The following is a 19,033-nucleotide window of genomic DNA, read 5'->3' as shown; positions in this document are numbered from 1 at the left end:
CACATATGCCCATGGTCTGTGTGAGCAATATATCATTTAGTGACAACTTTATGCAAAAAAAAAAAAAAAAAAAAAAAAAAAGTGTCACTTTCCCACAACTTGTGTCAAAATATAAAATATTCCATGGACTCAATATGCCTCTCAGCAAATAGCTTGGGGTGTCTACTTTCCAAAATGGGGTCATTTTGGGGGATTTTGTGCCACCTGGGCATTCCATGGCCTCCGAAACTGTGATAGGTAGTGAGGAGTAAAATCAAAAATTTACACCCTTAGAAATCCTGAAGGTGGTGATTGGTTTTCGGGGCCCCGTACGCGGCTAGGCTCCCAAAAAGTCCCACACATGTGGTATCTCCATACTCAGGAGAAGCAGCTGAATGTATTTTGGGGTGCAATTCCACATAGGCCCATGGCCTGTGTGAGCAATATATCATTTAGTGACAACTTTTTGTAAATATTTTTTTTTTTTTTTTTTTTGTCATTATTCAATCACTTGGGACAAAAAAAATAAATATTCAATGGGTTCAACATGCCTCTCAGCAATTTCCTTGGGGTGTCTACTTTCCAAAATGGGGTCACTTGGGGGGGGTTTTGTACTGCCCTGCCATTTTAGCACCTCAAGAAATGACATAGGCAGTCATAAACTAAAAGCTGTGTAAATTACAGAAAATGTACCCTAGTTTGTAGACGCTATAACTTTTGCGTAAACCAATAAATATACGCTTATTGACATTTTTTTTACCAAAGACATGTGGCCGAATACATTTTGGCCTAAATGTATGACTAAAATTTAGTTTATTGGATTTTTTTTATAACAAAAAGTAGAAAATATCATTTTTTTTCAAAATTTTCGGTCTTTTTCCGTTTATAGCGCAAAAAATAAAAACCGCAGAGGTGATCAAATACCATCAAAAGAAAGCTCTATTTGTGGGAAGAAAAGGACGCAAATTTCGTTTGGGTACAGCATTGCATGACCGCGCAATTAGCAGTTAAAGCGACGCAGTGCCAAATTGGAAAAAGACCTCTGGTCCTTAGGCAGCATAATGGTCCGGGGCTCAAGTGGTTAATATCACTTTAAGGCTGGGTTCACACATATGCGGCAGCGGTTTCCTGCCTGGGGTCTGGTGCATCCCTGTTTACCGGTTCAGGTGCGAATAGAATCCAAATTTTCTCCTGAAGTCGACCCAAAGATGCATAGGACCTTTTTAAATGTGGACCGTGGCCGCCCCAGTCATGTGTGAACCGGCTCCATTGAGATCACTAGCCTGTCATGTGAATTGGATGTGGGGAAACCTGAATCCCATTCACCATACCTCCCAACTGTCCCTGATTTTGAGGGGCTGTCCCTGATTTGGAGCAATGTCCCTCTGTCCCTCTTTCCTCCTCATTTGTCCCTCATTTTGGTCTGATCTATGTAGTTGTATATGCATCCCCACCATGTTCTTTTAGCATGTAGGATCCATTTATGCATTGGCCCGTTTCTGCTTTTTTAGTTCACTTTGCCACTGTAGTCATCTTTGTAGCTCCCCCCCCCCCTTCATCACAGCGCAACTACCGTCTTCCACCACTTTTGTCTTATTTGTCCTGCCTTGGATCAGTACTTAGGTGTTGCAGCAGTGTCCTTTTAGAGTAGGCCCCCCCGACAGCGCAGGAGTTTCCACTTTCACATTGTATATAAAATGCACTTTTTATCTTTCAAAAAGTGTTTCCCGGTGCTAAACCTTTCATCCAGTTTCTAAATTGTTTTTAAAAGCCAATATAAAGGAATAGTAGAGGTAGAAAAACCCTTGTGGATTTAATTGACCTTTTTCTGGTTTATTCTCCTTTAAGGGGGTGTGGCAGGGGGCGTGCCCTATGCCTACATACTTTGTTAGTAGGTGTCCCTCATTCCAATCTCAAAATGTTGGGAGGTATGTATTCACATATATGTGAACCCAGCTTAAAGGTTAGCCATACACAGGACAATTTATGGGCAGCTTCTAGTTGTAGGGAACTAACAACAATGCAAATACAGGACCACTAAAAAAATTATTTTATTTTTAATCCTAAAGTCACCATTTACATATTGTGCTCCCGTGAAGCAGGCACTCGAAAATGTTTTACCTGCACCAACACTAAAGAGGAGTGCAGGCTAATCCAGCTGTGTCTAGATCATCAGATATTTTTGTAAATACGTCCCTAAATCCAAAACAGATATTTCAGTTTCAGCTGGATGTTGTCCATCTAAGCCCTGCTACACTTTGCGGGCTGAACTCTCACATTCTTGCAATAACCTAAGCATGACAGGTCCTCTTTGTTTCTTCCACGTATCTGGATTTCAAGCTGTCAGATATCTCCATGTAGCGTGGCTACAACAAATGTCTGAATTATTTGTCAGTGCTAGCTCACACTGTTTTCCTGTGAGTTTATCTGCATTCCACTGCGATCCGCTTTGGGCTGCAAAACGCACTAGAATGTGGGAAAAATAGTGCAATGCGTTTCAAAACATATTGCACCAAACTGCATGGAACTACAAATTGGTGAGATGTGTTCGGGGTGTCATTAATAATTTATTGGCACCCGCATGCAGAATGCAAGGGCAACGTGTTCACCTGCAGCGTTCTTGCACTGTGTTAACCAGCTTAATGTTCCTTTAAGAACCTGTTGTCATTTATATATTTATACATAGTTTACTATTACAGAAACTCAAATTCATTCTCCAGCTTGTCAGTGGATCACCTGTATTATAATGAACACATACAATTAGGTTCTTTCCTTTAGTTGACATTTGCTGGTTTATAATGCTGCTCTGCCCTCTAGTGGTCATTACCACTGAATTAATAAAATAGCTACACGTTCGCTTTCATTGACCACTTAAGGAGCGTAAGATTTGCCCCCTTAATGACCAGCAGGGGCATTGCTAGGTGGGAAAAGACCAGGGGCTTCAGCCCGAAGTCCGAGCCCGGCAGTGGGGGGGGGGGGGGTTAAGCTCACTTGTTGGTTGCTGCATGGCTTACCAGTGCCCATCCATGTTGACCACTAAAAACGGACTTACCTGACCCACACTGACCTACCTGACACACACTGACCATTACACTGACCTACCTGACACACACTGACCATTACAACTGCCCACACTGACCATTACACCGACCCACACTGACCTACCTGGCCCACACTGACCTACCTGACCATTACACTGACCTACCTGACCATTACACTGACCCACCTGACACACACTGACCATTACACTGACCTACCTGACCCACACTGACCTACCTGACCATCCTTTTATACTTTATACTAGTTTGTACTTCTCTACATTTTCTACTTTTGTGCAAGTGCCGGGAAAGTCCACTTAGGGGAACCCGCTTTTTTCTGAAACCTGACCATTACACTGACCTACCTGACACACACTGACCATTACACTGACCTGTCTGACCCACACTGACCTGTCTGACCTACACTGACCTACCTGACCCAAACTGACCCACCTGATCCACACTGACCTACCTGACCCACACTGACCTACTTGACCATTACACTGACCTACCTGACCCACACTGACCTACCTGACCATTACACTGACCTACCTGACCCACACTGACCTACCTGACCATTACACTGACCTACCTGATACACACTGACCATTACACTGACCTACCTGACCCACACTGACCTACCTGACCCACACTGACCTACCTGACCATTACACTAACCTACCTGACCTACACTGACCTACCTGACCCACACTGACCTACCTGACCATTACACTAACCTACCTGACCTACACTGACCTACCTGACCCACACTGACCTACCTGACCATTACACTGACCTACCTGATGCACACTGACCTACCTGATACACACTGACCATTACACTGACCTACAAAAGCTGAATTTTAACTACTGGTCAATCTGGGATAATGACACAAAGTCAAAATAGCGGCGCTAAATGTTTGTGCACAAGGAGTATTAAATCCCCTAAAGTGACACGTGACTCACAATTTACAAATGAGAATATAACTGACATGTGCTAAAATATAATAAATGCTACAGCACTAAATTGACAAATAGCACTAAACACCCTGTGACAAGTGAAGTGATATGATGTAGCTAGTGAAGCTACAAAAAAACAAAAAACATTTTTCCAAAATATAAAAAATAAAGTCCATAAAGTATTGAAGAGGATCGATAGTCGATGTGAAGATCTCTTAATCCATTCACCACACCAATGTGTCTGTGATTCCGATCCCCTAAAGAAACGCACTCAATGAATTCCAATGCCTACATTCTCATGTTAGGCTAAAGCGCATTTAAACCACATGGAAAGGGGTTTAGAGCAAGCATCCGAACTCCAGCCGTGCGTCTCATATAATCTCCACATGTGAATAAAAAAGTGTACCAATAGTGTAATACCGTAAACAAAGCTTTAATGAAAACACTAAACAGTCTTCAAGATTTAAACTCACATGGTACAAGTTAAAAGACAGCAAAAGTGACTAAGGTAAGCCTTTCAAAGCCTCCAGAGCAGCGGATAAAAAGGCCACGGCGGACCCAAGGTGTGCAGGCATAAGGTTGAATCTCACCCCTCCCTTGGTCCTGGATCTAAACCTGCTCATCAACTTGATGGTGTGTCAAGCAACGTCCTGCCTCAATTATGTTGATTTCCGTACAGCCACGCACCCGACATGTTTCGTCACAAGGACTTACTCATGGGATTCCCCATGGAATTCGGTGAGTGCTTTTCTTTAGGGGAATGGAATCACATGTCTGTCCTTTCTCTACAGAGTCTACACACTGCTGGAGTACCCGCTTAGACACTCGGGGCTATTGGCCCCACATTAGCCACACCTTAACGACGCCTATGATGACCAGGCCATATTTTGTGATACGGCACTGCGTTTCTTTAACTGACAATTGCGTTGTCGTGTGATGCTCTACCCAAACAAAACTGACATCTTTTTTGCCCACAAATAGAGCTTTCTTTTGTCGGTATTTGATCACCTCTGCGTTTTTTTATTTTTTGCGCTATAAATGAAAAAAGAGGGACAATTTTGAAAAAAAAACAATATTTTTTACTTTTTGCTATAATAAATATCCAAAAAATAAATAAATAATAATAAAAAAAATTTCTTCATCAGTTTAGGCCAATATGTATTCTTCTACATATTTTTGGTAAAAAACCCCGCAATAAGCGTATATTGATTGGTTTGTGCAAAAGTTATAGTGTCTACAGAATAGGGGATATATTTATGGCATTTTTATCATTTTCTTTTTTTTTACTAGTAATGGCGTTGATCAGCGATTTTTATCAGGACTGCAACATTGCAGCAGACAGATCGGACACTTTTGACACTTTTTTTGGACCAGTGACATTTATACAGCGATCAGAGCTAAAAATAGTCACTGATTACTGTACAAATGTTACTGGCAGGGAAGTGGTTAACACTAGGGGACGATCAAGGGGTTAAGTGTTCCCTAGAGAGGTGTTTCTAACAGTGGTGGGGAGTGTACTGACTGGGAGTGGGACTGGGAGTGTACAGCTATGGTGAATCACGCAGGAGACCAACCTGATGTATAACAACGGCGGCTGGTCGGCAAGTAGTTAAGAATTATTCAGAACTAAATACAAGAAAGTGCAGATAATTGTACAGATGAAGGCTGGGAGGGTATAAAAATAATCACCATATTTATTTTTTATTTTTGTCTTTTTGCTTCTTTAACTTTATTTGGGCAATTCAAAATAACAAGGAAAAGGAATTTGAATGGCATGAATAAGCGTGTGGAGCTCCTGGGGTTATTTGTACACAGAATCTGGACAGTATCTGCTCTTAAAGCGGAGTTACACCCACTTTTACATGGTGGTCTTAAACTAAAGACCACCCCTCCTTTTTGGATATATATATATATATATATATATATATATATATGTATATATATATATATATATATATATATATATATATATATATATATATATATATATAATTTTTTTTTTTTCATTTTTTTTAAGTACTAAGTGTACTTCCGTCCTAGCTGGGCCGTGGCACAGGACATCATGTCCTCTTCTGCGTCGAGCCTTCCTCCTTCACCCCTGCTGCCTTCTGGGATCCGTGTGTCCCCCAGAAGACGAGCTTGCCAATCACGTCGTGCGAACTGCGCATGCGCAGTAGGAAACCGGCTGTGAAGCCTAAAGGCTCCCTTGCCGGTTTCCCTTAGTTGGAATGGCGGCACCTGCAACCGAGCAGGTGGACAAATCGGTCTCGGGGGTGGGGTGGGGGGTTGACTACACGGGCTCCCTTGGACAGGTAAGTGTCCTTATTAAAAGTCAGCAGCTACATTACTTGTAGCTGCTGACTTTTGAACAAAAAACTTCTTTGCGGCTGGAACTCTGCTTTAATACAGGAACTGTTGATGCCCAGAGCAACCGATCGACTTTCCATAGTCAAGGTTTGAAAACAAAAGCAGGATTTTGGTTTCTGTGGGAAATGAGACCGCTTTCTGTTATCATACTTTTCACACGTCAGCCTGCGCAGTATTTTCAAATATGACACATCTTCTGGTGTTTTCACTGTATTGCCACCCAGCCATGGCTACCTGCCAATTTTCAACCTAAAGCGGTATTGAACCCAAAACCAAAAAAGTATTATATTGCAGCTTACCAATAATTATATGTGGTGGTTGCATCAATTTTCTTTTCTTTAGCTTTTTTTTAAAGGGGTTGTAAACCCTCATGGTTTTTCACCTTAATGCATTAAAGTGAAAAACCTTCTGTGGTGCTGCAGCAGCCCCCCCCACCCGAGCCCCAGTTTTACTTACCTGACCCCGATCTCTCTCCAGCTGGAAACAAGCACACCAGCTCTAGCTGGTGTCTCGGGTCCTGATTGGATAGATTGATAGCAGCGCAGAGCACAGAGAGCGAGCACGCACAAGTGCCCCCAGAGCAAACAGCTTGCTGTAGGGGCACTCAGCAGAGGGGAAGGGCCAGGAACACTGACAGGGGACCCAAGAAGAGATGGGTTGGAGCTGCTCTGTGCAAAACCACTGCGCAGAGCAGGTAAGTATGGCATGTTTGTTATTTAAAAAAAAAAATGCCTTTACAACCCAGATAGCAAGGACAGATTGCCACAGATTTGTGGCAGTGTTGAATTGTAGGTCTGATAAGTTGCTGCACATTTTCACTGGCAAGTTGTACACTTGCAGAGCACTTGATGCGCAAGTTCTAGTTGACCCTTTCCAATTTGTAGCAAATTTGCATGGCAAAGTTGCAGTGGTGAGTCTACAGCAAGAGCTCTGCAAGTCTACAGCATTAAAATTTGCCACAGTAACCCCTGTGGTGGGATGAATATTGCACAACATAAATGAACAAAAAACTTGCAGCCGACTTGCAGAATGTTTGCAAAGAAAGTTGATCTGAAGTCATGCAATGCGGACTTGCCGCAATTGTGCAGCAAACTTGTGAAGCCTGGCAAGTCTAACAATAACTTAGCAAGTCATTTTCAAACTTGCAGCACAATTGCTTGCTATCTGGGAAACCCTTTAATACTGCAAGTTTTGAAACAAATTTGTTTCTTCATCTGCCCAAGCACCCCTTCAACCCCTCTAGAATACAACTTCGGATTCAATGAATTAACCACTTCCGGACCGCCCCACGTACATTTACTGTGGCAGGGCATCCCTGGTGCTCAAAATCGTACCTGTTCGTGGTTTCGTGCAGTGGGAGCCAAACAGTGGGTCCGGCAGCCGCAATGGCCACCATGACCCGATGATCATTCACAGGAGAGACAGATCAGTAGTGTGCCGATGTAAACAAAGCACACCGCTGATCTGTCAGGGAGGAAAAGTGAGAGATCGTGTTTCAGCTAAGCTGAATTACAATCTCTCTTTTCCTCCAGTGAAACCGCCCCCCACAGTTAGAAACACCTCCCAGGGAACACATTTAACCCATTGATCGCCCCCTAGTGTTAACCCTTTCCCTGCCAGTGTCATTTATACAGTAATTAGTGCATTTTTTAGCACTGATCACTGTATTGGTGTCACTGCAAAATATCACATAGAACTGTCAGGTAGTGTGTGAGTCAGCGCTTACTGGTAGCTATAAGGTGGATCATAAGAGATCAATAACTGGGGGGGGAGAAACAACAAGATATACCCAAAATTAATTAATAAGAATTAGTTCATACAGTCCATAGTAGTAAGGAATATCAAGGAGAAGTCCACAGGATAGATGGATCCACAGGTGGATGGGGATTGCACACACAGTCATTGGCAGCCCCTCAGCAGGAAATGGGAGATCCCTCAGACAAACCAAGCCCTGAAGAAGGAGGCGGCGCCTCGGAAAAGCGTGGCGGCCCGCCCTTGTCCTGATTTGGTCTCTTGCTAGCTCTGTGAGAGCAGGTGTGAGAGCTGGAGACGCTGCTGGTTATACACCTCCATATGGCAAGTCTGAGCTTATCCCCACAGTGGTCTTCTCATCCCTTGTCATGGCTGACTGCTTGATTTGTGATCCACATCCACCCTGTGTGCAGCTTGTAAGATACTTTTATGTATGTGTATCTGAATAAAGTGTTACTTGCTTTTACTATCACACTGACCCAGGTGCCCTCTGTCTTTGTGCAATCCAATCAATATACACTTATTGGGATTTTTGTTTACCAAAAATATGTAGAAGAATACATATTGGCCTAAACTGATGAAAAAATTTTGTTTTTTTTTAATTTTTTTTGGATATGTTTTATAGCAGAAAGTAAAAAATATTGTTTTTTTTTTTTTTTTTCAAAATGGTCTGTCTTTTTTTGTTTATAGCGCAAAAAATAAAAACCGCAGAGGTGATCAGATACCACCAAAAGAAAGCTCTATTTGTGGGGACAAAAAGGACATCAATTTTATTTGGGTACGGTGTCGTACGACCGTGCAATTGTCAGTTGAAACGACGCAGTGCCGTATCGCAAAAAATGTGGTGGGCAAAACCTTCCGAGGCTGAAGTGGTTAATAAATAAACACCGGCTACATTTACGCCTCTCCAACCACTTAGGAGACAATCACTCTGACACTTAGCCCCTCCATTCTGAAATGTCTCCCATGCTGAAGCCTGTCAAAAGCAGTGAACATCCCTTTAAGTAAATTAAAAATTAGGGAAAAGTTCCACAAGAACTGTCTTCTCCACAATCTTTTGATTTAATTAACCACAGCCAGAAAATGGGTGGGAGGGAATCATTCAAGTGTCTATGATTTACGTCACCTAAAATTAGTGAATAAATGTAAAAATAACATGGAGGAAATAAAATTCTGCTACGACAGCAGCTTAAATCCTGCAGAGAAACAACAGCGCATTAGGAATACCGGCACGACTGATTCAGCAAGTTCCCCACACACTGGATTCACGCCGTGTGTGATGTTTAATGGGGAATTTAATGCATCTTACACTTTCTTAGCCTGACTACAGCAAAGTAAAGGAAACAAATGGGCGCCAATCAATGCCGGCAATGATGGTATTGTTTAAAAATAGACTGTGTGCAATGTTAGGCTGCACAGCCACAGGGAGAATTTAATTTATAGGTTGTGCCAAACAACCATCAAGTGGTAATAGCCGAAGCTGTCGATAGTCTATCCGCTCAGGGATTCTCAAAAGACAGGATCTTTCCTAGGAAGCGGTAAAACACAAACCTCTCCCGTACAAAGGATTTTGCTAAGACATTTCCCTTGGTGATGGCAGGGAGGCTTAATCTACATATTTTTATCCCCTTTTCCCAGAGCTTCAAAGAGATTTATAAAGTAGAAGTCTTTTTTTTTTTTTTTTAGAAGGGATCTTTCTACCCAAGATTTGCTCAACTTTTACCCAAGATTGGCCCATTTTTTACATAACTTTTCATTAGAAAATGTTTGAATCTTGGGTGATAGTTGTGTGAAACTTGAGTGAAAACATTGATAAACAGATTTCTTAGTTCTTATTTAACAGTAAACGTGTACAACAAAAAAATTTGTTTTGTTTTGTTTCTATACGTTTCCGTTGATTCATAATGATTCATAATTTCGTAAGACGTGAGTTTTTATATTCGGACTCGTTCGTATTTTCGTAACAGATATATTTTCGTTTATACGAAATGATTCGTAATTCCGTTAGACTAACGATTCGTAATTTTGTAAGACGCGAGGTTTCATATTTGGACTCGTTCGTATTTTCGTAACAGTAATGCCCTGTACACACGGTCGGATTTTCCTACGGAAAATGTGTGATAGGACCTTGTTGTTGGAAATTCCGACCGTGTGTAGGCTCCATCACACATTTTCCATCGGATTTTCCGACACACAAAGTTTGAGAGCAGGCTATAAAATTTTCCGACAACAAAATCCGTTGTCGGAATTTCCGATCGTGTGTACACAAATCTGACGCACAAAGTGCCACGCATGCTCAGAATAAATAAGGAGATGAAAGCTATTGGCTACTGCCCCGTTTAGAGTCCCGACGTACGTGTTTTACGTCCCCGCGTTCAGAACGATCGGTTTTCCGACAACTTTGTGTGACTGTGTATATGCAAGACAAGTTTGAGCTAACATCCGTTGGAAAAAATCCATGGATTTTCTTGTCGGAATGTCCGATCAATGTCCGACCGTGTGTACGGGGCATTATATTTTCTTTGATACGAAATGATTCGTAATTCCGTTAGATAATAATTTTCGTTTACTACTCGTAATTTAGTAATTGTTACTTTTGTGAGTGAGATTGCCTTTTTTTTTGTTGATTCGTACTTTCCTAGGAAATAAAGAATAATAATCCTTTGCTTGCTTTTCTAAGAAGTCCTGTACTTACTCCAATGCACTCCCTCAGTCATGAGACCGGACTCCGTCTCCTCCTCAACTCAATCTAAAAAGATTCAAGAATGCAGTGTGACTCAGACACAAAGGGGATAAGCTGATTGGCTAAAGATATTAAGTAAGATACATCACTCATTAATACACTGCCCATTCGAAAGAATGATTCGAGAACACGAACAAACAAAGTTACAAACAGACGAAAAAACAAAATTACGAACACACAAATGAAAATACGAAAACATACGAAATTACGAACAAAGGATTGAAAATACGAAATGTAAATCATTCGTTAGAGAGATCATTTTCTTTCTTTAATGCCGCGTACACACGACCGGACTTTACGGCAGACTTTGTCCGGTGGACTTTGACGGACTTTACGACGCACTTTCCGAATGAACGGACTTGCCTACACACGATCAACCAAAGTCCGACGGATTCGTACGTGATGATGTACGACCGGACTAAAACAAGGAAGTTCATAGCCAGTAGCCAATAGCTGCCCTAGCGTTGGTTTTTGTCCGTCGGACTAGCATACAGACGAGCGGACTTTTCGACCGGACTCGAGTCCGTCGAAAAGATTTGAAACATGTTTCATTTCTAGGTCCGTCAAACTTTTGGGGAAATAAAGTCCGCTGGAGCCCACACACGATCAAATTGTCCGACGGACTCTGGTCCGCAGGACCAAGTATGCCGTAAAGTCCGGTCGTGTGTACGCAGCATTACTGTTTCGGAGTTTCGTAGTTTCATAAGTTTGTCTGTTCGTAAGTTCGTATTTTTCTGTGTTCGTTATTTTGCTTATTCATAATTTTCGTATTTTGGTTTCCTTAAGCTATTTGGACGTTCGAATTGATTCGAATGTATGAATACTAACAAATTCGTACAAAAATCTATTCATTACGAACCGAATCGCACATGTCTACTTAACAGGCAAATTGAATATGATAAGTATTTAACCCAAGGAAAAGTAAATCTTGAATTCCAGGAAAAGTAAAAATGCTCCCTTGCCTAAGAGACTTAGAAAAGCAGTTTTACTTACCCAATCCACCATTCTATCAGACTCCTCTGCAGTGCTAGACCAATCCCAGCAGCTTCTTCTCCCCTACAATCCGGCGTTTGTAGGTCCTTTGATGTCATCAAATCTGATGCACAGCCCAAGCCATAAACCCAAGCCGAGGAATAGTCCACTGCCAGAGTATGGGGGAGCACCATCTGCTAGGGGGATCAGAGGATCAAGTAAGTAAAAGTATCTTGTTCCCTAGACAGAAATCAGAATTTAAACCTTGCGGTATGGGTGCAGCCCCAGTGCAAGGAAGGATTTTTACATTTCCCCGAGTTAGGCTTTAAGGGGATCAGTAAGATTGCTGATATCTAAACTTAAAGTGTACCTTTCCGTTACAGCTCCCCATGAAGAATTTACTGATGTGTCATAGAAACAGTGGTATTATTTGTAAAAACTCTATATGTTTACAAATAAGCATAATTCTTTAAAGTGGTTGTAAAGGCAGAAGGTTTTTTATCTTAATGCATTCTATACGGGAGTTCATCTTAATGTCACTACGGCCACCTTACCAGCTTTGCTGTTACCAGTCTTTTAATGCTTGATATCCTAGCACTTGGACTAAGTGCTATCTATGTGAGTACCCGTCTTTTAATAAATGTTACCTTTTACAAGTCACACAGAGAGCACTAGATCTTTTCTTTGTATTATATGTTGCTGCGGGAGAGTTACAAGGCTTATCTGCGGAGTCCGAGAGGTGCCCAGCTTCCATCTACAAGTTTACCATTACCACCAGAGGTGGTGAAAGCTCTCATGACCTTCCTGTTTGCTCAGGGGTCTATTTAGCAAGGTGAGCAGTTTGGCTAAACAAATGGTGTGAGCACGGACCAAGGATCACCTTAAACTTTTGCATGAAGCACCCTTTATCACCAGTGACGTCTGTGTGCCTCTTTATCTACATGTGTTTCAATTCACGAACATATGAACTTTATTGAACTTTTTTATTTAGTGATTGTTTTTAGTTAATAAATTTAGCGCTGCACTTATTAATTTACACAGCAGCTCCCATCATCCCCTCTAATACTTACCTGAGCCCCATCTAGATCCAGCGATGTTGCAGTAGTGTCTCGGCTGCCTGGGACTCTCCTTCTCATTGGCTGAGATAGCAGCGAGGCGCCATTGGCTCCCGTTGCTGTCAATCAAAGTCAGTCAGCCAATGAGGAGAGAAAGTGGGCGGGGCCTAAATGAACACATTGAGCTGTGGCTTGGCTTGGGTGCCCCCATAGCAAGCTGCTTGCTGTAGGGGCACTTGGCAGGAGGGAGGGTCCAGGAGCACCGAAGAGGGACCCGAGAAGAGGAGGATCTGTGAAAAACCACTACACAGAGCAGGTAAGTATAACATGTTTGTTATTTTTAACTAAAAAAACCAAGACTTTAGTATCACTTTAAGTACCCGCCAAGTGACATTGACAAGGCGGAGATGATGGTATCAGTCTCCTGTAAGAAGAAGGTATAATTTCCTCATTCTCCTCTCCCCTAGTCATCAAACTGCAAGGGTTATAACAAGTTAAGAAAGAGGGTGAAAATGCGCTAAACCCAAAAGATATAAAAACTGAAAGCAGCTAACACACAAACAAACCAAGTCCACTGAGAAATTATAAAAAATAAGTGTAGCGCTAATAGTGGCCAAATACACAGTATGTGAATATATAAATGTGAATCCAACAACACTTCAAGTGCATGAGTAAAGTGAATGCATAAAAATAAATGTAAAAGAGAACAAAAAGTCCACATGTAAAATAAATATGTGACAGCGAAGTAAACTCAAAATACAAAGTCCACATGTGAAGTATCCAATGGTGGGAAACTTTCTTCTCAATTTTCAAACAAAGGGGAAATGCCCAAAGGCATGAAAGGCATTCAATAGGAAGAGGTAGGTACCCTTACCGGATCAGTAGGACGCACATACCATACGGCAGTGCATCAAAAAGGCTTTGGGAAGATCTCCCGTGATGTGGTGATGCCGGTACTGGACGGTATCCTACAAGCTGCAAACTCCAATGGACACAGAATGGAAGGTGGTCCCAAATGGAAATTCAAAGGCTGTTGATCGTAACAATCGTTCCAAGGAAGAGACGGTCCAGGGGTGGTCTTCAGCACTATCATTGCCTGTTCCTCAGAATGAGATGCTGCCTCTCTAGATGCCTGAATAGCAAAGGCCTTTGCTATTCAGTGATCTCTGTCATTTTTCAGTAAGCCCATTCCCCTACAGTTAGAACATGCTGAGGGAACACATTTAACCCCTTGATCGCCCCCCAAGTGTTAACCCCTTCCCTGCCGATGACATTTTTACATTGATCAGTGCATTTTTATAGCACTGATCAATGTAATAATGTCACTGGTCCCCAAAAAGAGAAATTTGGGGTCAGATTTGTCCGCCGCAATGTTGCAGTCCTGCTAAAAATCGCAGATCGCTGCCATTACCAGTAAAAACAAAAAAATATATAAGTCCTTAAATCTATCCCATAGTTTGTAGACACAATAACTTTTGCGCAAACAAATCAATATACGCCTATTGCGATTTTTTTTTTTTACCGAAAATATGTAAAAGAATGTATATCAGCTTAAACTGATGAATAAATTTGTTTTCTTTATATTTTTGGGGCATATGTATTATAGCAGAAAATAAAAAAAATGTTTTTGTTTTTTTTTTCAAAATTTACGGTCTTTTTTTGTTTATAGCACAAAAAATTAAAACTGTAGAGGTGATCAAATACCACCAAAAGAAAGCTCTATTTGTGGGAAAAAAAAGAACATCAATTTTGTTTGGATACAACGTCGCATGACCGCGCAATTGTCAGTTAAATCTACGAAGTTCCATATTCCAAAAAATGCTCTGGTCATTAAGGGGGCAAATCCTTCCGGGGCTGAAGTGGTTAATATATATACAAGTGATGTACCAAAAGTAATGTAAACGTTTTATTAACTTACATAGGCCAGTCAAATTTCACATGTTGGTAGAGTGACTCTTCCTCTTTTTCATTGCAGGTAAATAATTGATTCCAACCAGAAGCAATGTCCCTTTATCGAGTCACATGGGGGGAGATTGAGTCACTGAAGGATCCCACCCTTCCCTGGAGCAACCCAAAATTTTCCCTGGAGCATCCCACTGCCAATAATGTCTAAACCAGCTGGCAACAAAAGTCAGTACACCCCTAAGTAAAAATGTCCAAATTGGGCAAAATTAGCCTTTTTCCCTCCCCGGTGTCATGTGACTCGTTAGTGTTACAAGGTCTCAGGTGTGAATGGGGAGCAGGTGTGTTAAATTTTGTGTTATCGCTCTCACTCTCTCATACTGGTCACTGGAAGTTCAACATGGCACCTCATAGCAAAGAACTCTTTGAGGATCTGGCAATCTTCTTGTGTGTTGAGTTATTTTGAGGGGACAGCAAATTTACATTGTTATACAAGCTGTACACTCACTACTTTAAATCAAGTGTAATTTCTTCAGTGTTGTCACATGAAAAGATATAATAAAATATTTACAAAAATGTGATGGGGTGTACTCATTTTTGTGAGATACTGTGTGTATATATATATATATATATATATATATATATATATATATATATATATATATATATATATATATATATATATACGGTGGGGACGGAAAGTATTCAGACACCCTTAAATTTTTCACTCTTTGTTATATTGCAGCCATTTGCTAAAATGATTTAAGTTCATTTTTTTCCTCATTAATGTACACACAGCACCCCATATTGACAGAAAAACACAGACTTGTAGACAAAACACCTGAACATATTCAAAAATACAGGGGTTTGGTCACACTATATGGTCATATAATCAAATAAGCATTCCATTCATATATTATGCTAACAGTGGTGCGTGTGAGGTTTTTCGGATTCCTCACTCTAGAAAAGTGAGGGATTAGGACTGGCTGAGAAAAAAAAGATTTTCCTATGAGTGCGAAGTTCCCTGTGCAACAAGAAGCACCTCCACCTTCCCAACACACTCATTATATCCCTCTACCCTCTTATGCCGCGTACACACGTCCGAACTGTTCATCGGACTGAACTCCGAAGGAGTTTGACAGAGTTCCAAGAAATGGACTTGCCTATACACAATCACACCAAAGTCCGATTGTTTCGAACGTGATGACGTACGACCGGACTAGAATAAGGAAGTTCATAGCCAGTAGCCAATAGCTGCCCTAGCATCCTTTTTTGTCCGTCGGACTAGATTTGAAACTTGTTCTATTTTTAAAGTCCGACAGATTTTTCGACACAAAAGGTCAGATGAAGCCCACACACGATCGAATTGTCCGACGGATTCGTTCCGTCAGACCAGTTCAGTCGAAAAGTTCGCTCGTGTGTACCTGGCATTAGAAGTCAGAAGTGGCTCAACAATCCTGTTAGGATAAACTCAATATAAATATAAGATGCATCACTTGATTTCATCGACTTGCTTCAGTCAACCCATAAAAATTAGATTGCCATCCAATTTGAGTGATCATTTGGAAACACCTGCAAGTTTGTAGACTGGCATAGAGGAAAAAGAATTGATCATTCAGAACTGATTTTCCCACAATAAAGGATAGCTGAACTTTCACATAAAGTACAGTTTTCTATCACGCTTAGCCTTCTTAAAGCGGGGGTCCACCTATCTATCGTTTTTTTTTTTTTTGAGTTCATTCACAAACTTTTCTTCTCAGCATTACATACTCACATATTGTGTGTAATATGTCCGCCTGTGTCAGATTTCGTCGGAAAGAATAACTTATATTATTCACTGCAGGCGGTTTCCATCTTCATTGTGGGCATTTGAAGCCCACAAGCATTTATTTCCTGGATGTGGTGAATGCTGTGCTCCCAGCATTCACCGCTCATTCCCGCACATGCTCAGTGGCATCCTGGGAAGCCTGAGACTAGCTCCCAGGAGTTTGGGAGAGGCTAGAAACACGCCTACTCCCACGGGAGGAGAACCAGGAAGTGCAAAGAAGAATAGAAAAATAAAAGGTAATTACGGCGATTTACATTTTTTTAAATGGCATGTCAGCATCTAAGCAAGGAAGAGAATACATACAGATATTGTTCAAAATTTGGGTGGAACCCTGCTTTAACAAAAGTAACCCAACCACCCTCACCCCAGACGCATACTGTACTCGCCTGAATCATAGGCCGGGGCCTGCACTCTTCATATCCTGCAGCAAAATCTTTCTGCTGACCATAGTTGTCTAGTCAATGCCCATAGACGTCAATAAGGTCATTGCCTTATACAGGATATGCTTGCACATGGCCATATATCTATGGGAATATGGGAATTGACTGTGCAGACACAACCAGCAGTAAGACGATTTTGGTCATGAGATGTGAAGTTTAATGCTGGAGTTGGCTATAGAATCTAGGTACATGTATATTTTGGGTGGCGTTGGGTGGGTCAGGGGGAATACTTTATGCAGGAAGTACAGTTATCTTTTATCTTTTAATCCTACTTCTTAACCACCTACAACCTTTTGCAACTAAATAAAAGTAGAATGTGTACTGGATCCCACTAAAGCCTGGTACACACCAATAGTTTTTTTTATGTTGAACTGCCCCCCCACCAGAACACTCCGGTCAGCCTGTCGGCTGCTGGTTTTCCAGCATGTACGTCCTACAGAAGCCCGCCAAACGGCTTCTGTCGGATCGGCTGCCACACACACGAACCGACATTCGGCCTGTGTGTACTAGGCTTTACTTGCTGATCAAATGTAATGGATTCCACCAAACACTATCATGTTTTCGGGAGAATTTGTTATATATTTTTTTTTATCTTTGTAGCATTGGTTAGGTGCATGCATTTTGCCATTTGAAATATTGAACAAAATAACTATGCTGTCACTCTCCCATCTAAATGTCTTTTAGCTCTTTGAATCTAGTGGCAGATAATTTATTCATGTGTTCCCTGGCCTTAAATCAGTAGACAGCAAGAATATCAATAAGTATTCCTCAGGGGCATTTGCATTATTGAGTCAGCTAATGGTAGATCAGCATGAGAAAACTAAGATGAACGGAGGGAGTTGTTGTTTGACAAGAGAGAGAAAAAAATGTGTTTGTTCTGTGAAGTTTTTGCCAATAATTTTTAAAGAAATGTACTTTTTAAAGTTCATTTAAAGTAGAACTCTAGTGAAAACGTATTGCTCTGCCACAGAAGCCAGTCTCATCGTTTTATAATGTTTATTTTTTAGATGTTCCATGGTATTTATCTGGGTTTTGGCACTAGCTGGATTTTGTCCTTGCTTTTTCGCCACCATATGAGGTTTCTAGGCTCCTTTCAACCAGCATAAGGTACAGAATCTTAACATTTTTTTTTTACTTCTAGAAAACTCAGAAAAACATCTTCCGTAAATTAAAAAGCTGGATTAAAATGTATTAAAATTTAAAAATATAAAAACTATAAATATATATAAAATGATTTTAAAAACAATATATATATATATATATATATATATATATATATATATATATATACACACATATATATATATATATATATATATATATATATATATATATATATATATATATATATATAATATATATATATATATATATATATATACATACATATATTGTATCAAAATCTCATAAAATAATGTGTTAAAGGAAGGGCTTTTTTTCTCAGAGAATAGGAGCAGGAACTCAACCATGAATGAATTATAAACGTATCATCGCACAGTGGTCCTGCGGATACGAAAGGTTATGTGTGCCACGTCTAATATAAAGTAGTTTGGGAAAACATGAGAGTGTGGGCAGGCACCAAGACTTTATAGGCACAATAAGAATACTTATATCATTAAAAATATTATTTTTATTTCAAAAATGTTGTATTAAAAACGGGGGAATAAAAACTGGGTATGACATACATAGTTTACAGAATATGCACTCCATACACAATAAGTAGGTTAGTATAGAAAGGCAACGGAACTACAGGATCAACAAGAGACAGATACAACTTATTGATCTATATAGTTACAGTACATATCGTTGAGTCAAACGCTATGTGATGGTGGTAGTCAAATTCTGTCAGTTTTCTGATTTTCGCCGGGAATTGGGACATGCGCAGTACGCGCCAGCGGCCGGCCTGAATGACGTCACGTCGGCTACGCCGATTGGTGACTACAGGCGGGGCGGGTGTACAAGAGACGCCGTTATGGCGTCTCTCGCTGTACTCTCTTC

This window comes from Aquarana catesbeiana, linkage group LG06 (genome assembly GCF_042186555.1).
Source record: "Aquarana catesbeiana isolate 2022-GZ linkage group LG06, ASM4218655v1, whole genome shotgun sequence".
Taxonomy (NCBI): domain Eukaryota; kingdom Metazoa; phylum Chordata; class Amphibia; order Anura; family Ranidae; genus Aquarana; species Aquarana catesbeiana.
The sequence above is the reverse complement of the archived record's forward strand: the minus strand, read 5'-3'. Positions refer to the sequence as shown.